We start from the raw sequence: 17,148 nt of genomic DNA, 5'->3' as shown, positions 1-17,148 counted from the left end.
CTCTATTCCTCCATATCAGCATTAGCTACCCTCAGTAAATATATGAGATGGGTAAAAAAGGTGTGATGGCCACATTAAAACAGCACAAATAAGTCCTCTAGCCTATGTCCACTTCCTACTGCTCTTTCCACCCTATTACCAACCTCTGATAAAGCTTGGAATCTCCAAAGCCGGCCACCCAATGTCTACACATAACTGGACCTCCCCTCACTCCACATAAACTGGACCTCCCCTCACCAAAACTCTATGAATTAAGAAACATTATCCTTAGGAAACTGAGGCCCAAATAATAAAAGGGATTTGACCAAGGTCACAGTTCTAATAAATGGAAGAGAAGGGATTCGAACCCAGATATATGACTTCACGGCCGTGTTCTGACCACCAAACCACATGAACTCATCCTAAGATGCTCATGGATTCAAATGGCTTAACTCCTTTCTTTTTTTTCTTTTTTCTTTTCTTTCTTTTTTTTTTCTTTTTTTTTCTTTTTTTTTGAGACAGAGTCTTGCTCTGTCACCTAGATTGGAGTGCAGTGGTGCAATCTCAGCTCACTGCAACCTCTGCCTCCTGGGTTCAAGCAATTATCTGCCTCAGCCTCCCAAGTAGCTGGGATTATAGGCACCTGCCACCATGCCCAGCTAATTTTTTGTATTTTTAGTAGAGATGGGGTTTCACCATCTTGGCCAGGCTGGTCTTGAACTCCTGACCTCGTGATCCACCTGCCTCAGCCTCCCAAAGTGCTGGGATTACAGGTGTGAGCCACTGCACCCAGCCTAACTCCTTTCTTACAAAGAATTTGTGGGCCAGGCACAGTAGCTCACACCTATAATCCTAGTACTTTGAGAGGCTGAGGCAAGAAGATGGCTTGAGCCCAGGAGTTAAGACCAGACTGGGCAACATAGCGAGACTGTGGCAGGCCAGGTCTCACTAATGTAGGCCTCCATTACAACTGTCCCAGCACTGAGTGAGTAGCTAGGTTAAACATTAAAAGCTGATTGAGCCAGTGCTCTTATACAAAGGCTGGAATGTAACAAATAGCCCACCAAGAGTTTTCCCTAGGCTTTTCCTGGGCCTTGAAGCATGACAAACTAATGAAGGAATTCTTAACAGGACCCTTTTAGGATTAAACAAGTGTTTTATTGTGAGTCTGAAGAAACTCCCCAGGCCTCCACAAACAAGTTTATTGGGGTCTAAAGGAACTCCCCAAACCTTTATGATTTAGCAGGAGACAAGATAAGGGTAATCACCCTAGCATCTAGACCCATTTAGATTAAGTAAACTTATTGAGCCTCCAGAAGAAGGTCTTCAGGACTCAGACCTTAGTTATAGATTAAAAGAAGTTAATCACTTATGTCTTTAGACGAATGCACACTTACAGGTAGACCTACAGCTTAGAAGGTATATAAGCTCTGGAAAACGTTGTACTTTTGAGTTGATCTGGCAATAATTTCCAGGCCTTCTCCCTGTAACTGGTTGCAGAAATAAAAACTCTCTTCCTCCCCAGTTCGTCTGCATCTCGTTATTGGGCCACGAGAAATAGCAGCCTGACCCTCAGTTTGGCTTGGAAACAAGATCACATCTCCGTTTTTTTTTTTTTTTAAAGGAATTTGTGCCAGGCATGGTGGCTTAGGCCTGTAATCCTAGCACTTTGGAAGGCTGAGGCAGGAGGATTGCTTGAGCCCAGGAGTTAGAGACCAGCCTGGGCAACATTGTGAAACCTCATCTCTACTACAAATACAAAAATTAGCCAGGCGTGGTGGTGCCGGCCTGTAGTCCCAGCTACTCAAGAGGCTGAAGTGGGAGAATCACCTGAGCCCAGGAAGTCAAGGCTGTAGTGAGCTGTGATGGCACCACTGCACTTCAGCCTGGGTGATAGGAGTAAGACCCTGCCTCAAAATAAAAAAAAAAGAATTTGCATTTTAAAAGAGGAGTCATGTAGATGCAGAAGGCATCTTTTAATTAAACTGTGGCTTGTTTAAGATATGGAAAGAATCATGATAAGGTGGATTCAAAAAATAGACAAAAAAAGGATGACCTCAAGAATTTGACAGTTACTTTGATCTTTATCATAAATAATTTTAGCATATGTTCTTGGTAATGTCATACATAAATTCATTTATAAAAGTTTAAATGTTTAGGCAGTGGGAAGAGATTTGGAGGCAGGAGGTCTTTTAAGGGTGCCCTTGAAGCATACGGTTATATAAAGCCTAGACCTTAGACTTCAGGTGGTCATTGTACTGACAAACCATCTTGGGGGAGGCAGAATATAAAGGAAATTTCCTTATAGCCCGTGGCTTGGGAGAGGAGTGATAGCAGAGACTACAGGAGATTCTAGTGTTAAGGTTCGTCTCTGTAATGTTCTTTCTAGGCACGTACTCTGCCAGTCTGCAAAGAACTCGAAAGAACTTTGAATTACTTCGGGACTTGCCATATCTTAGCTAAGCTGTCAATGTGGAAAATCACAAAGTAATTACGAGTGCTTTCACTGTCCTTCTAAATTAGGCAATAAATAGGATGAATCACTGAATGAGACATCCGTACTTTCCAAGCTCTCTGCAGCATACTGAGAAAGGTAATTATTGAATGAAAAGCAAAGAGCCACCCAAGCAGACATAGCCTCAAAGAGTGTGTATGAAGAGGAGGGGCTTTAGAACACATACTAGCTTTAAAGTGTTGGCATTTTACAGATCAAGAAACATAACAAAATATTCTCAATATCCAAATACAGCTATAAAAAAGTCCCTCATAACTACCTTCCACTGCCCCAGTCAAACACAGCTTCTGGGAAGCCTTTGCCAATACTGAAGATCCTACAAAGAAGCCAGCTACCAGTCTTAGTCAGATCTCACTGCCATAACAAAATACCATAGACTAGATGGCTTAAACAACAGAAATCTATTTTCTCACAGTTCTAGAGTCTGGAAGTTTGAGATCAGGGTGCCAGGATGATTGAGTTCCCGGTGAGGACTCTATTCCTGACTTGCAGATGGCCTGTCCTCTGTGCTCATAGAAGGAGCTCTCCTGCTTTCTCTCATATATATGTATATGTATATTGGAGACAGGGTCTTGCTCTGTTGTCCAGGCTGGAGTGCAATGGCACAATCATGGCTCACTGCAGCCTCAAACTCCTGGGCTCAAGCGATCCTCTTCTTCAGCCTACCGAGTAGCTGGGACCACAGGCATGCACCACAATACCTGGCTAATTTTTTTCTATTTTTTGTAAAGACAGGGTCTGGCTATGTTGCCAGACTGGTCTAAAACTCCTGGGCTCAAGTGATCCTCCCACCTCAGCCTCCTAAAGTGCTAGGATTATGTGCATGAGCTATGCACATAATATGCATATGCATATGCACATATGCAACTATGCCCAGCCATTCTCTCTTCTTTAAGGACACTAATCTCATCATGAGGACCTCATCTTCATGACCTAATCTAAAACTAATCACTTCTCAAAGACCTAATCTCCAAATATAATCACACTGGGGGTTAGAGCTTCGATTTATGAATTTGAGTAGGACACACATATCCAATCCATAACACAGCCCTTCTCATTTACCAGACCAAAAGCACCACCAAAAATAATAGCATTGAACAGTTGGGGGTCTCTCTTTGCAGTGAAAAATAGACTCACATGCAAACCTCATTTTTATCACACTGCCTACCTGTTCAGAAATTTCAAATTGTTCCTTTGCCTGTCAAATCAAGTTCTCCAATTCCTCAACTTTTGTAATGAGATGTTTCATGATCTATTTCACTCCTATTTCCCATCTAAAAAATTCCTTTAGGGGATTCATTACCTTTCCATGGAGTTGAAATTTGGCACTTTTAACAATTTGCAGTTTGAACTATATAAGTGCAATGTCAGTGTTCTACTTCAGGTGGTAGTTTGCAATTTTTCTGAAACACAGATTTGATTTAGCATCATTGTGGAAGCTGGTGTGCAGGACTCAGACTCGCAGCTAGTCAAGGCATCTAATTTGCCCTTTAGTATCCACACCACGATATAGCTCTACTGCTCTTCCCAGCATTCATTGACATAAGTATCACCATCTCCATTTTACAAATGAGGCAATTAAATAAATTAAATATGATGTGTTCACTCAACAAACATTTATAGAGTGCCTGTTCTGGAAATTGAGGATACAGCAGTGGACAAAACAGCTACTCTGGAACTTCTATTCTTAAGGGGGAAATAGTCAAGTAATACAATAAATAAAATAGTTGCAGTGAAGAAGTGCTTTATGAAAATCCAATGTCTAAAATCTTAAAAGAAATAAAAGGATGAGAAAATGACAAGGTGAACAAAGACAAAATTACAATTTCAGCCCAAAGCAAATCAGATACCAGAGATGCAAACTGTTAGACTACTTCACACAAAAGCACCCAGTGCAATGAAGCAACTCTTGAGGTGATGTTGTTGAAGTATATTTAATGAAACAGAATATAAAACCCTATTAAACATAGCTTTTACAAAAATGTTTTATGGTTTTAAAATACGCACATGAAAATAAGATTGGAAATATATTCATTGAACAATTATTTTTTATCATGTACTATGTGTAAAATACTATTCTAGTCACATTGAGGATACAGTGGTGAACAAGAAAGACAAGATCCCTGCCCTCAGAGAGCTGAAATTTCAGTGGTAAAAGGAAAATAAACAAGTGAACAAATATAGGGATTACATAATAGGAAGTGGTAAGTTCTCTGAAGGTAATAGAACAAAGCGATGGAAAGGGTTAAGTTACTTTAGATTAAGTTGTCTGAAAAGGACTATCTGAGGAAGTGGCATTTGAGCTGAGACCTAAATTAAAAAAAAAAGTGGGCAGTCATGCAAAGATCTTAGAGAAGAGCATCCCAGAAAGACAGCACAGCAAATGCAAATCTCAAAGGAGTAATTGCATTTGCCTTACCCTAAGAACTGAAAGACGATGCATGGGGCTGATGATACAAGTGAGGGATAAGGATGTGATATTAGTTTGGAGAGAGAGGCAGGGCTCAGATCATGTAGGATTTTGTAGGCCATCATGAGGAGTTGGTTTTGTTTTAAGTAAAATGAGAAACCCACTCAGAGTTTTTTGTTTGTTTGTTTGTTTGTTTGTTTGAGACAGCAGTCTCGCTCTGTCACCCAGGCTGGAGTGCAGTGGCGTGATCTCCGCTCACTGCAAGCTCTGCCTCCCGGGTTCACGCCATTCTCCTGCCTTAGCCTCCCGAGTAGTTGGGACTGCAGGTGCCCGCCACCATGCCCGGCCAACTTTTTGTATTTTTAGTAGAGATGGGGTTTCACCATGTTAACCAGGATGGTCTCGATCTCATGGCCTCGTGATCCGCCCACCTCGGCCTCCCAAAGTGCTGGGATTACAGGCGTGAGCCACCCTGCCTGGCCCCCACTCAGAGGGTTTAAGTAAGGGAGTGATATAATCTTATTGAGGGTTTTTATGACCACTCCAGTTGCTATGTAGAGAATGGTTTGTAAGAAGGGCTACACTAGAAGAAGCAACGTGAGCCGTAAAGAATCTACTGCAGGAGTTCTGGTCCTGAGTAAGATAGAGTGAGCATGCTTCACCCTGTCTGCCCCCCAAACACAACTATCAAACCAGGACAGAATACACGGGCAGCTATTTGAGGCGTCTGAAAGGTAAACAGTAGCAAGACAGAGAAGGAAAGAACACCAGTAGTAGAATTACCAGTGTATCAGCAGTGAGTTTACTTTTTATTTTACCCCTTTTCCCTTTAATATTGCCTATCCTGAACTCAGCACAGACCAAAATGCAGAAGTGGGCACCAGTATAGACAGACAGCTCCAGGAGAAGCCCTCTAGTACTGTCTCGAGGGTCAAAAATGGTAGCTCCTAATGCTCAGAGAGAGTGCAGAACTCCCATTTTTCCCCCTCTTTCTTTTTTGTTCTCTCATGCCTCAGACCCCAGGAAATCTTGTAGTATAAATGACAAAACCTCAAGAACCAAACCTCGGAGGGAAGGGAGCCAATCCTGTCCATTTGATGGAGCTGTGGTCCTAAGAGGGTGGGGGTAAACATATGTTAACCTTTTCCTCTCTCTGCCCTTCCTTTCTTGGGCCAGGAAATGAGCCCAATCACAAAAGTGAATGACAGAGAATGATAAACCAAGGTTATAAGAGAACTACATTTCTGGCTGAAGGGCCAAATAAAGGAGACTCAAGGAAGCAAAAAGCACCAGAAAGGTTGCAGAGAGGCAGTAGCTTGGGAAAACACCCTATGAAGTTTTTTTTCATATGAGTTCCAGGGCTAACATGTGAGCTGTGCATGCATGAATCTGATCTTAATTAGCCTACCAAATATTTTGAGAACTGAAGTAACTGATAGACCACTCCCTAAGACTCAGACTGGCTACTGGGAGTGGTGCACTCCACAAGACAGATTTGAATAGTACTGCAAAGTCTATGAAAGCTTAACTGCAATAGGAACCATGAGCAACAGAAGGCAAATTGGTGCCTGGGGCCAGAAGTTAATCAGGTTGACTACCTACTATAGCAAAACATCAACATTCTCCATAGAGTTTAGGAGAGACCCAGAGTTTCATAACAATTTTCAAAATGACAAGATAAATCCAAAGTTACTAGACGTATTAAAAACCTCGAAAATTCCAAGTGTAGTGGGAAATAAACAAACATGAAAACAGAAATGACACAAATGTTTGAATTATCTGACAAATACAGCTATTATAAAAGTGCTCATAAAAGAGATCTTATTCTTGCAACAAATGTAAAAATACAGTGTTGGTGTGGCAAACAGACTTTAAGGTGGACTCCATGATCCCCACCTCCTGTTATGTATGCATTTGTATAACATACTCCCCTTGAATGTGAGAAAGATCTGTGACTTTGCTTCTAATTAATAGAATATAGCAAAGATAATGGAATGTCACTCCCATGGTTATGCTACGTTATATGAAAGAGGTGATGGGATGCTACTCCTGTGATGAAAGACCCCATCTTGCTAAATTTGCTGTCTTTCTCTCTTGCTGGCTTTGAAGAAGCAAGTTTCCATGTTGTGAGGCAGCTTTTGGAGAGGGCTATGTGGTAAGGAATTCCAGAGCAGCTTGTAGGAGCTCAGCATGTCCTCTAACTGGTAATCAATAAGAATCATGATCCTCAGCCTAAGAGACACAAGGAAGTAGATCCTAACAACCAGAGTAAACTCAGAAACAGACCTAACACCAGTCAGGCCTCCAAAGGAAAACTGGGCCCTGGCCAACATCTTTTTTGTTTCCAGAGGTAAAAACAGTTCGCCTTTCACTACTTACAAAAGAATAAGGAAATATAAACTTACAAGTTTACAAAGATTGTTTTACCAATATATATTTGCTGGGTTTTTTTTGACGTTTATTTTCGGTTTAAGGGTACATGTGCAGGTTTGTTGTATAGGTAAATTGTGTGTCACGGGGGTTTGGTGTACAGTTTATTTCATTACCCGGGTAATAAGCATAGTACCCGATAAGTAGTTTTTCCATCCTCACCCCACTTCCACCCTCCACCCTCAAGTAGGCCCCAGTGTCTGCTGCTCCTTTCTTTGTGTCCATATGTACTCAATTTTTAGCTCCCACTTATAAGTGAGAACATGAGGTATTTGATTTTCTTTGCCTGTGTTAGTTTGCTTAGGACGATGGCTTCCAGCTCTAGCCATGTTGCTTCCAAGCACATGATCTTGTTCTTTGTGATGACTGTATAGCATTCCATGGTGTATATGTATCAGATTGTTATTATTAGTCTACCATTGGCGGGCGTTTAGGTTGACTCTACGTCTTTGCTATTGTGAGTAGTGCTGTAAGGAACGTGCACATGCATGTGGCTTTGTGGTAGAATGATTTATATTCCTTTGGGTATGAACCCAATAATGGAGTTGCTGGGTAGAATGGTAATTCTGCTTTGAATTCTTTGAGAAATTACTAAACTGCTTTCCACAATGGCTGAGCTAATTTACAATTTCCACCAGCAAGGTATAAGTGTTCCCTTTTCTCTGCAACCTTGCCGGCATCTGTTATTTCCTGATTTTTAATAGTAGCCATTCTGACTGGTGTGAGACTGTATCTCATTCTGGTTTTCATTTGCATTTCCCTAATGATTAGCAACGTTGAGCATTCTTTTCATATGCTCATTGGCTGCATGTAGGTCTTCTTTTGAAAAGCATATGTTCATGTCCTTTGCCCACTTTTTAAACATTTGCATTCTCAGAGCCTTACAAAGAGAAAAGAAAGAGAGTGCTGCTGAAAAAAAATTTTTGAATAAATAATGGAATAAATTTTCCCAAGTTTGGCAAAGATATAAACCTGCCCATTCAAGAACCTGAGCAAATCTCGAACAGATAAACCAAGAGAAATTCATGGCAAGAAATATCCTAATCAAATTGCCAAAAACTAAAGACACACACAAAAAATCTTGAAAATAGCCAGAGAAAAATGGTCCATTGCATATGGGGAAGAAAGGATTCAAATGACTTTGGACTTGTCATCAGAAACCACAGGAGCCAGAAAGAAGTGGCACAACATTTTTCAAATGAAAGAAGAAAAGATCTATCAATTCCAAATTTATATCCAGTGAAATAATGTTCAGGGGGAAAGATGTGAAATAAAGATGTTCCCAGATAAAATAAATCTAAGAGAATTTATAGCCAGCAGATATGCATTAAGAGAATTGTGAAAAAGCCTTTTCAGACAGGAAGAAAATGTTACCTTGAAGGAAATGTGGAACATTGGGGATGAATGAAGAATAAAAGAAACAGCAATCAATTGGGTAAACATGATAGGCCACTTTTCTTGCATTTTAAAAGATTGTATTTAACAGCAACAAACATAAAAATGTCTGATGAGTTTTCGATATATGTATATATATGACAATTAGCATAAAGACAGCAGGGTAAAGGAACCTATAAAATGACAGCTTCAACATTCCAAATAGAATAGTAAAACATTGCATCTAGGTAGATTGTGAAAGTCAAATATACATTTTTAAATACCTAGAGCAAGGGTCACCAAGCTTGGGACTACAGGCCAAAACCACCCTCTGTTTTTCTTATTGTGATAAGCTACACATAACAGAAAATTTACCATTTTAAAGTGTACAATTCAATGGTATTTTGCAAATTCAAAATGTTGTGCAGCCATCACTACTCTCATTCCAGAGCATTTTCATTACCCCAAAAGGAAATCCCATACCCATTAAAGTCATTTTCCTTTCTCTTTTTGCCCCAGTCCAGTACCTGGCAACCACTAATATGCTTTATATCTCTATGGATTTCTCATTGTAATATTATAATTTATAATAAATTTATATTAGGTCTTCATTCCCATTTCCTGGCTCACTGGTCCTAAAATCCTTGGAATCTCCAAAGTGATCTCCAGGAAGATAGGAAGGGTGAAGTTTGAATTGATCACCAGTGACCAATGATTTAATCAACCATGCCTATGTAATGAGGCCCCCATAAAAACACAAAAGGACTGGGTTCAGGGAGCTTTTGGGGTCCTAAACACATCCACATACCAGGAGGGTGGCATGAAGACAGAAGATCCTGTGCTCAGGACTCTTCTGAACCTTGCGCTATGTATCTCTTCATCTAGCTATTCATTTGTATCCTTTAAAAATACCCTTTGTAATAAATCAGCAATATTAAGTGTTTCCCGAGTTCTGTGAGCCACTATAGCAAATGATTGAACCTGAGGAGGGAATTGTAGGAATCCCCAATTTACAGCCAGTATGTTAGCAGTTCCAGAAGCCCAGAATTGCAACTGGCCTCTAAAGTGAAGACAGTTTTGTGGGAATGAGCTCTTAAGTGATGGAATATGACTCCAGGTAGATAATGTCAGAATTGAATTGTAGTCACTCAGTTGGGGTCCACTGGAGAATTGCTTAGTATGGGAAACATACACGTGGTGTCAAAACTATTGTGAGTATTGTGAGAATAGTAGAACAGATAGTTTGTGTTTTTCCTACTATATACTCCTATTCTGGATATTTCGTACAAATGGAATTGTACACTATGTGCCCATTTTGTGTACAGCTTCTTTCAATTAGCATGTTTTCAAGGTTTATCCATGTTGTAAATGCATCTATACTTCATGTTTATGGTTGAATATCCCATTGTAGGATATGCCATATTTTGTTCATCCACATATCAGTTCATGGCCATTTGTGTTGTTTCCACCTTTTGCTTATTGCGCATAGAACTACCATGAACATCTGTGTACATGTTTCCTTTGAATACTTATTTTCAAGTATTATGGGTGTAACACCAGGATTGGAATTTGTGGATTATGTGGTAATTTTATGTTGTACTTATTGAGAAAACTCTACACTGTTTCTCATAGCAGTTGAACCATTTTATATTCTCACCAGCAGTGGTATAAAGGTTCCAATTTACCCCACATCCTTGCCAAAACTTAACATTTCCCTCTTTGTATTACACCCATCCCAGAGAGTATAAAGTGGTATCTCACTGTGGTTTTGATTTGCATTTCCATAATGATTAATGATGTTGAGTATCTTTTGATAGGCTCATTGGACATTTATATGTCTTAGAATTCTCCGGAGATTCAGAGTAGTGTGTATCCTATTAGTATATACATACAGTATATATCATACATTAAAACATTCTTTCTCAATTTAATGATAATGGCATCCTTCTCAAAAAATAAATTGATATAGGTGTATGGGTTTAATTTTTGAACTCTCAATTCTATTCCATTGATCTATATGTTTATTCTTATGCTAGTATCACACTGTTTTGATTACTATAGTCTGCAGTAAGTTTAGAAATTGGGAACTGTGGGTCCTCCTACTTTGTTTTTTTTTTCTTTCCAAGATTGCTTTGACTATTTAGGGTCCTTTGCAATTACATATGAATTTTAAGATGAGATTTTCCATTGCTGCAAAAGAGGTCATAGAGATTTTGATAGGATTGCCTTGTATCTGTACATCACTTTGGGGAGTATTGCCATCTTAACAATATTAAGCCTTCAAACCCATTAACACAGGATTAGTTTCCATTTTTGTATGTCTTTAATTTTTCATCAATGTTTGTAGTTTTCTGTGTACAAGCCTTGTACATTTTTAAAACCTATTCTTAGGTATTTTTTATCATGCCACTTCAAATGGAATTATTTTCTTAATTTCCTATTTGTGTTGTTCATTGCTTGAGTATAGAAATACTGATTGTAGTGTGATTTATTATACTGCAACTTTGCTGTATTTCTATTAGCTCTAATCGTATTTTGAGGATTCATCACAATTTTCTATATATAAGATCATGTCATCTGTGAATAGAGATAGTTTAAACTTTTTCTATCCAATTTGGATGCCTTTTATTTCTCTGTGTTGCCTAATTGCCCTGGCTAGAACTTCCAGTATGACATTGAATAGAAGTGGCAAATGCAGGCATGCTTGTCTTATCTCTAACATTAAAGGAAAAGCTTTCATACTTTCACTATTGAGTTTGATGTTAGCTGTGGGTTTTTCATAAATGCTCTATGTTGAGGAAATTGCCCTCCATGTTTTTTGAGTGTTTTGTTTTTTACCATGAAACAGTGCAGGATTTTGTCAAATACATTTTTTCCATCAATTGAAATAATGTGCTTTTCCCCCATCATTCTATTAATGTGGTTACATTGATTTTTGTATATTGAACCACCCCTGCATTTGTGGGATGCATCCCACTTGGTCGTGGTAATAATCCTTTAAATATGCTGTTGGATTTGGTTTGCTAGTATTTTGTTGAGGAGTTTTGCATCTGTATTGATTTGGGATATTGACCAGCACTTTTTTTTTCTTACAATGTCTTTGTCTTGTTCTGGTTTCAGGCAAATGCTGGCCTCACATAGTGAATTAGAAATGGTTTTCTCCTCTATATGTTGGAAGAGTTAGAGAAGGATTGATGTTAATTCTTCTTTAAATGTTCAGTAGAACTCACCAGTGAAGCCATTTGCTTCTGGGCTTTTACTTCTTGATTGGTGATTCAATTTGTTCACTTGGTATAGGTCTGTTCAGATTTTCTATTTCTTGGGTCAGTTTTCATAGTTTGTTTCTAGGAATACGTTCATTTCATCTGCATTGTCACATCAGCATGCATTTCTTCATAGTATTCTCTTATAATCTTTTTAATTCCTGTTGATTCAGTTGTAATACCCCACTTTCATTGCTGATTCTAGTTCTTTGTGTCTTCTGTTGGTTAGTTTAGCTATTATTAGTTGTAAATTTTGTTGATTTTTTCAAAGAACCAACTTTTGAATTCATTGATTTCCTGTATTTTTATGTTCTGTATTTCAACCATCTCTTCTTCTATTGTTAGCTGTGGCCTCAGTTTTCTTTTTTTTCCTAGCTCCTCAACATCTAAAGTTAGCTTATTGACTTGAGATAATTTTTCTTTTGGAATGAGGGTGTTTACAGCTAGACATTTTTTTTAGCTAGGCCAGTGCACGTGACCTTATTTTTCTTTTTCTTTTTTTTTTTTTTATTATACTCTAAGTTCTAGGGTACATAGGCAGAACATGCAGGTTTGTTACATAGGTATACATGTGCCATGTTGGTTTGCTGCATCCATCAACTCATCATTTACATTAGGTATTTCTCCTAACGCTATCCCTCCCCCAGTCTCCCACCCCCCAACAGGCCCCGATGCATGATGTTCCCCACCCTGTGTCCATGTGTTCTCGTTGTTCAACTCCCACTTATGAGTGAGAACATGCGGTGTTTGGTTTTCTGTCCTTGTCATAGTTTGCTGAGAATGATGGTTTCCAGCTTCATCCATGTCCCTGCAAAGGACATGAACTCATCTTTTTTTATGGCTGCATAGTATTCCATGGTGTATATGTGCCACATTTTCTTAATCCAGTCTATCATTGATGGACATTTGGGTTGGTTCCAAATCTTTGCTATTGTGAATAGTGCCGCAATAAACATACTTGTGCATGTGTCTTTATAGCAGCATGATTTATAATCCTTTGGGTATATACCCAGTAATGGGATCACTGGGTCAAATGGTATTTCTAGTTCTAGATCCTTGAGGAATTGCCACACTGTCTTCCACAATGGTTGAACTAATTTACACTCCCACTAACAATGTAAAAGTGTTCCTATTTTTCCACATTCTCTCCAGCATCTGTTGTTTCCTGACTTTTTAATGATCGCCATTCTAACTGGCTTGAGATGGTATCTCATTGTAGTTTTGATTTGCATTTCTCTGATGACCAGTGAAGATGAGCATTTTTTCATATGTCTGTTGGTACAGCTAGACATTTTCTATTGAGAACTGCTTCAGTGAATTCTTATCATTTTAAGTCGTCTGGGCATTTATTTTAAATATAAGTTTAATTTTCCTTACCAGAATCAGGGCTCAGTCACCCTTTACACAGTTTCCAGTGGGTTTTTTTTTTTTTGAGATGGAGTCTCACTCTGTCACTCAGGCTGGAGTGCGGTGGTGCGATCTCGGTTCACTGCATCCTCTGCCTCCCAGGTTCAAGTGAATCTTCCGCCTCAGCCTCCGGAGTAGCTGGGACTACAGGCATGTGCCACCACACCCAGCTAATTTTTGTGTATTTTTAGTAGAGACAGGGTTTCATCATATTGGCCAGGCTGGTCTCGAACTCCTGACCTCGTGATCTGTCCACCTCGGCCTCCCAAAGTGCTGGGATTACAGGCATGAGCCACTGCGCCTGGCCACAGTTTCCAGTTCTACACCCTCCCCACCCCCAGTTTCATGATGTGGTTGATCCAGATATGTGTCTTAGACAACTTCCTCTTGGTGATCACTTCTCTATAAGATAGCTAGATACAACCTCTTGACTGGCTCTGCTGACCCCCACACCCTGCATGCACTGTGCAGATATGCCACAGTGACCACCTCTCAGACACAGCGTTACCTATTGGAATTCATGCCTGATTGCTTTAAACCCACCAGTTAAAACTCCCTGAGGGAAACCTGTTTGGATAATGCCCTGGACCAATAAAGGTATTGGCCCACCACTCATGGTCTCTCTCTTAAAATCTTTATTTTCATCTTGTGTCTCTCCTAATCATTGAAGGGATTCTTTCCATCTTAAAGAACCTAAATTAAAACATCAGCTTTTGCAGGATCCCATGAGTTTTGGTATGTTGTCTTTTCATTTTCATTTATGTTTAATTCTCTAATTCCTCTTGTGATTACTTCTTTGACCCATTAGTTGTTCAGACACATGTTAATTTCAACGTATTTGTGATTTTTCCATTTTTCTTCCGTTAATGATGTCTATTTTTATTTCATTGTGGTTAGAAAACATATTTTGCATGATTTCAATAATTTTAAATGTATTGAAACTAATTTTGTGTTCTAAAATATTATCTATCCTGGAGAATATTTCATGTGCACTTAAGTATTCAGCTGTTGTTTGGTATAGTCTGCTAGGTCTAGTCGGTATATAGTGTTATTCAAAATCTCTGTTCCTTATTGACTTTTTTCCAGTTGCTCTATCCTTAATTGAAAGTGTGGTATTGAAGTCTCCAACTATTATTGTAGAACTGTCTATTCTTAGACAAGTATACAAATTGCACATCTTCTTGATGAATTGACCTGTTTAAAAATATATACTATCCTTTCATGTCTTTTTAACAATTTTTACTTAAAGTCTATTTTATCTGATATAATACTATAGCCATCCCAGCCCTCTTTTGGTTACTATTTGCATGGAATAGCTATTTCAATCCTTTTACTTCAAACTATTTTTTCCTTTATATTTAAAGTATACATTTTATAGACAATACACAGTTGGATCATGTTTCATTTATCCATTCTGTCTATCTCTGCCTTTAATTGAGGAGAATAATGCATTTACATTTAAAGTAATTACTTATAAGTACTTATATCTATTATTTTGCTATTTGTTTTCTGCATATCTTATACTTTTTGCCCTTCATTTTCTCCATTACTACCATCTTCTGTGTTTGATTTTTTTATAGAGTGACAATTTTCTTCTCATTTCCTTTTCTCTACATTCTAAAGTTATTTTCTTAGATACCCTGGGGATTATAGTTAACATCTTAAATGTGTAACCATTTAGTTTGTATTAATACCAACTTAGCTTTCCTATTACACAAGATCTGTTTCTATAAGGCTCCATCTATACCCCTTTATGTTGTTATTATCACAAATTGCATCTTTATATATTGCATTCTTATCAACATATATTTATAGTTATTGTTTTATACATTTACTTTTGTAATAAGACAGAAAAAAGAGGAATTACAAACTAACAATATAAGCCAAGTGCAGTGGCTCACGCGTGTAATCCCAGCGCTTTGGGAGGCCAAGGCAGGTGGATCATTTGAGGTCAGGAGTTCAAGACCAGCCTGGCCAACATGGTGAAAACCCATCTTTACTAAAAATACAAAAATTAGCAAGGTGGTAGTGGTGTGCGCCTGTGCTCCCAGCTACTCAGGAGGCTGAGGCAGGAGAATCGCCTAAGCCTGGTAGCTGGAGGCTGCGGTGAGCGGAGATCATACCACTGCACTCCAGTCTGGGTGACAGAGTGAGACTCCGTCTCAAAAAACAAAAACAAAATTTTAAAAAACTAACAATATAATAATACTGGCTTTTATATCTACCTATTAAACATAGATAGGTTACTATGACAAATTACCAGACACTGTGTGGCCATAACAAACTACCATAAACTGGGTGGCTTAAAACAACAGAAATTTATACTCTGTTCATTTTCTTCAAAGTTTTGGTGGCTAGAAGTCTGAAATCTAGGTGTCATCCATGTTGGTTTTTTCTGAGGACTCTGAGACAGAATCTATCTGATGTCTCTCTTCTAGCTTCTGGTGACAGCTTGTAATCCTTAGTGTTCCTTGTCTTGTAGATGCATTACTCCATTTCCTGCCTTCACCTTCACATAGCACTCTCCCTGTGTGCTCACACAACATTTTCTTATAAGAACACCACTCATTGCATTAAAAGCCCACGCTGCACCAGAAGAATCTTTTCTTAACTAATCACATCTGCAATGATGTTACTTCCAAATAAGGTCACATTCTAATATATTAGGAGTTAGGACTGCAATATAACTTTTGAGAGGACACCAGCAACCCAAAATACATATGTAGCTACCTTTACTGGTTTTCTTTATTTCTTCTTATGGTTTAAAGTTACTGTCTAATGTCCTTTCCATTCAGCCTAACAGACTTAGATTATGATTTATTGTAGGGCAAGTGGCAAACTTTTATAAAAATCTTGCAATGTCCTAATTTCTCCCTCATTTTTGAAGGATATTTTTGCTAGATGTAGAACTCTTGGTTGACAAACTTATCTTTTACCACTTTAACATATCATTCCACTGCTTTCTGACCTCCATGGTTCCTGAAGAAAAATTGGCAGTTAATCTTATTAAGGATAACTTGTATGCAAGAAGTCACTTCTCTCTTGATGTTTTCAGGATTCTTTGCTGTTGCTTTCAACATTTTTACTGCAACGTATCTTAGTATGGTCTCTTTAAATTTATGGTACTTGAAGTTTGTGGAGCTTCTTGAATGTGTAGATTCATGTCCTTTATCAAGTTTGGAAAACTTTTGGCCATTATGTCTTCAAACATATATATGTTGGTATGCTTTACATTATCCTGCAGTTCCCTTTAGAACTATTCATATTTCTTCATTTTTTTTCCACTTGCCATACTGGAAAATTCCAAATGACTCATCTTCATATTCACTGATTCATTTGACTATTCAAATCTCATACTGAACACCTGTAGTAAATTTTTCATTTCAGTTATACTTTTTGTTCCAGAATTTCTATTTAGTTTCTTTGTATAATCTCTATCCCTTTACTAAAAATTCTCTAATTGGTGAGACCTTGTTCTCCAGATTTCCTTTAGTTCTTTGCCAATGTTTTCCTTTAACTCAATGAGCTTAATTAAGACAGTTGATTTAAAGTATAAGTCTAGTAAATTCAATGTATGTGTTTCCTCATGGACAGTTTCTGTTCACTTATTTTTTTTATGGTGAATGGGTCATCCCCCCTTGCTTTCTTGCATACCTCATAATTTTTTTAATCAAAAAATGGGTATTTTGTATATTATTACATGAAAATCCGATTCTCCTTCCCTTACCAGGGTTAGTTTTGCTGTGTTTTGTGGGTTCTGGTTTTTCGTT

At 38.4% G+C, this 17,148-nt stretch overlaps 1 pseudogene; it reads left to right on the top strand.

The window, feature by feature from the left end:
* The first annotated feature begins 10,204 nt into the window (after positions 1 to 10,204).
* The window catches only part of LOC473610 (high mobility group protein B1-like), a 29,262-nt pseudogene continuing 22,318 nt past the window's right edge, over positions 10,205 to 17,148 (top strand).

This window comes from Pan troglodytes, chromosome X (genome assembly GCF_028858775.2).
Source record: "Pan troglodytes isolate AG18354 chromosome X, NHGRI_mPanTro3-v2.0_pri, whole genome shotgun sequence".
In the NCBI taxonomy this organism is placed as follows: Eukaryota; Metazoa; Chordata; class Mammalia; order Primates; family Hominidae; genus Pan; species Pan troglodytes.
This window is presented reverse-complemented; position numbering and strand designations above follow the sequence as displayed.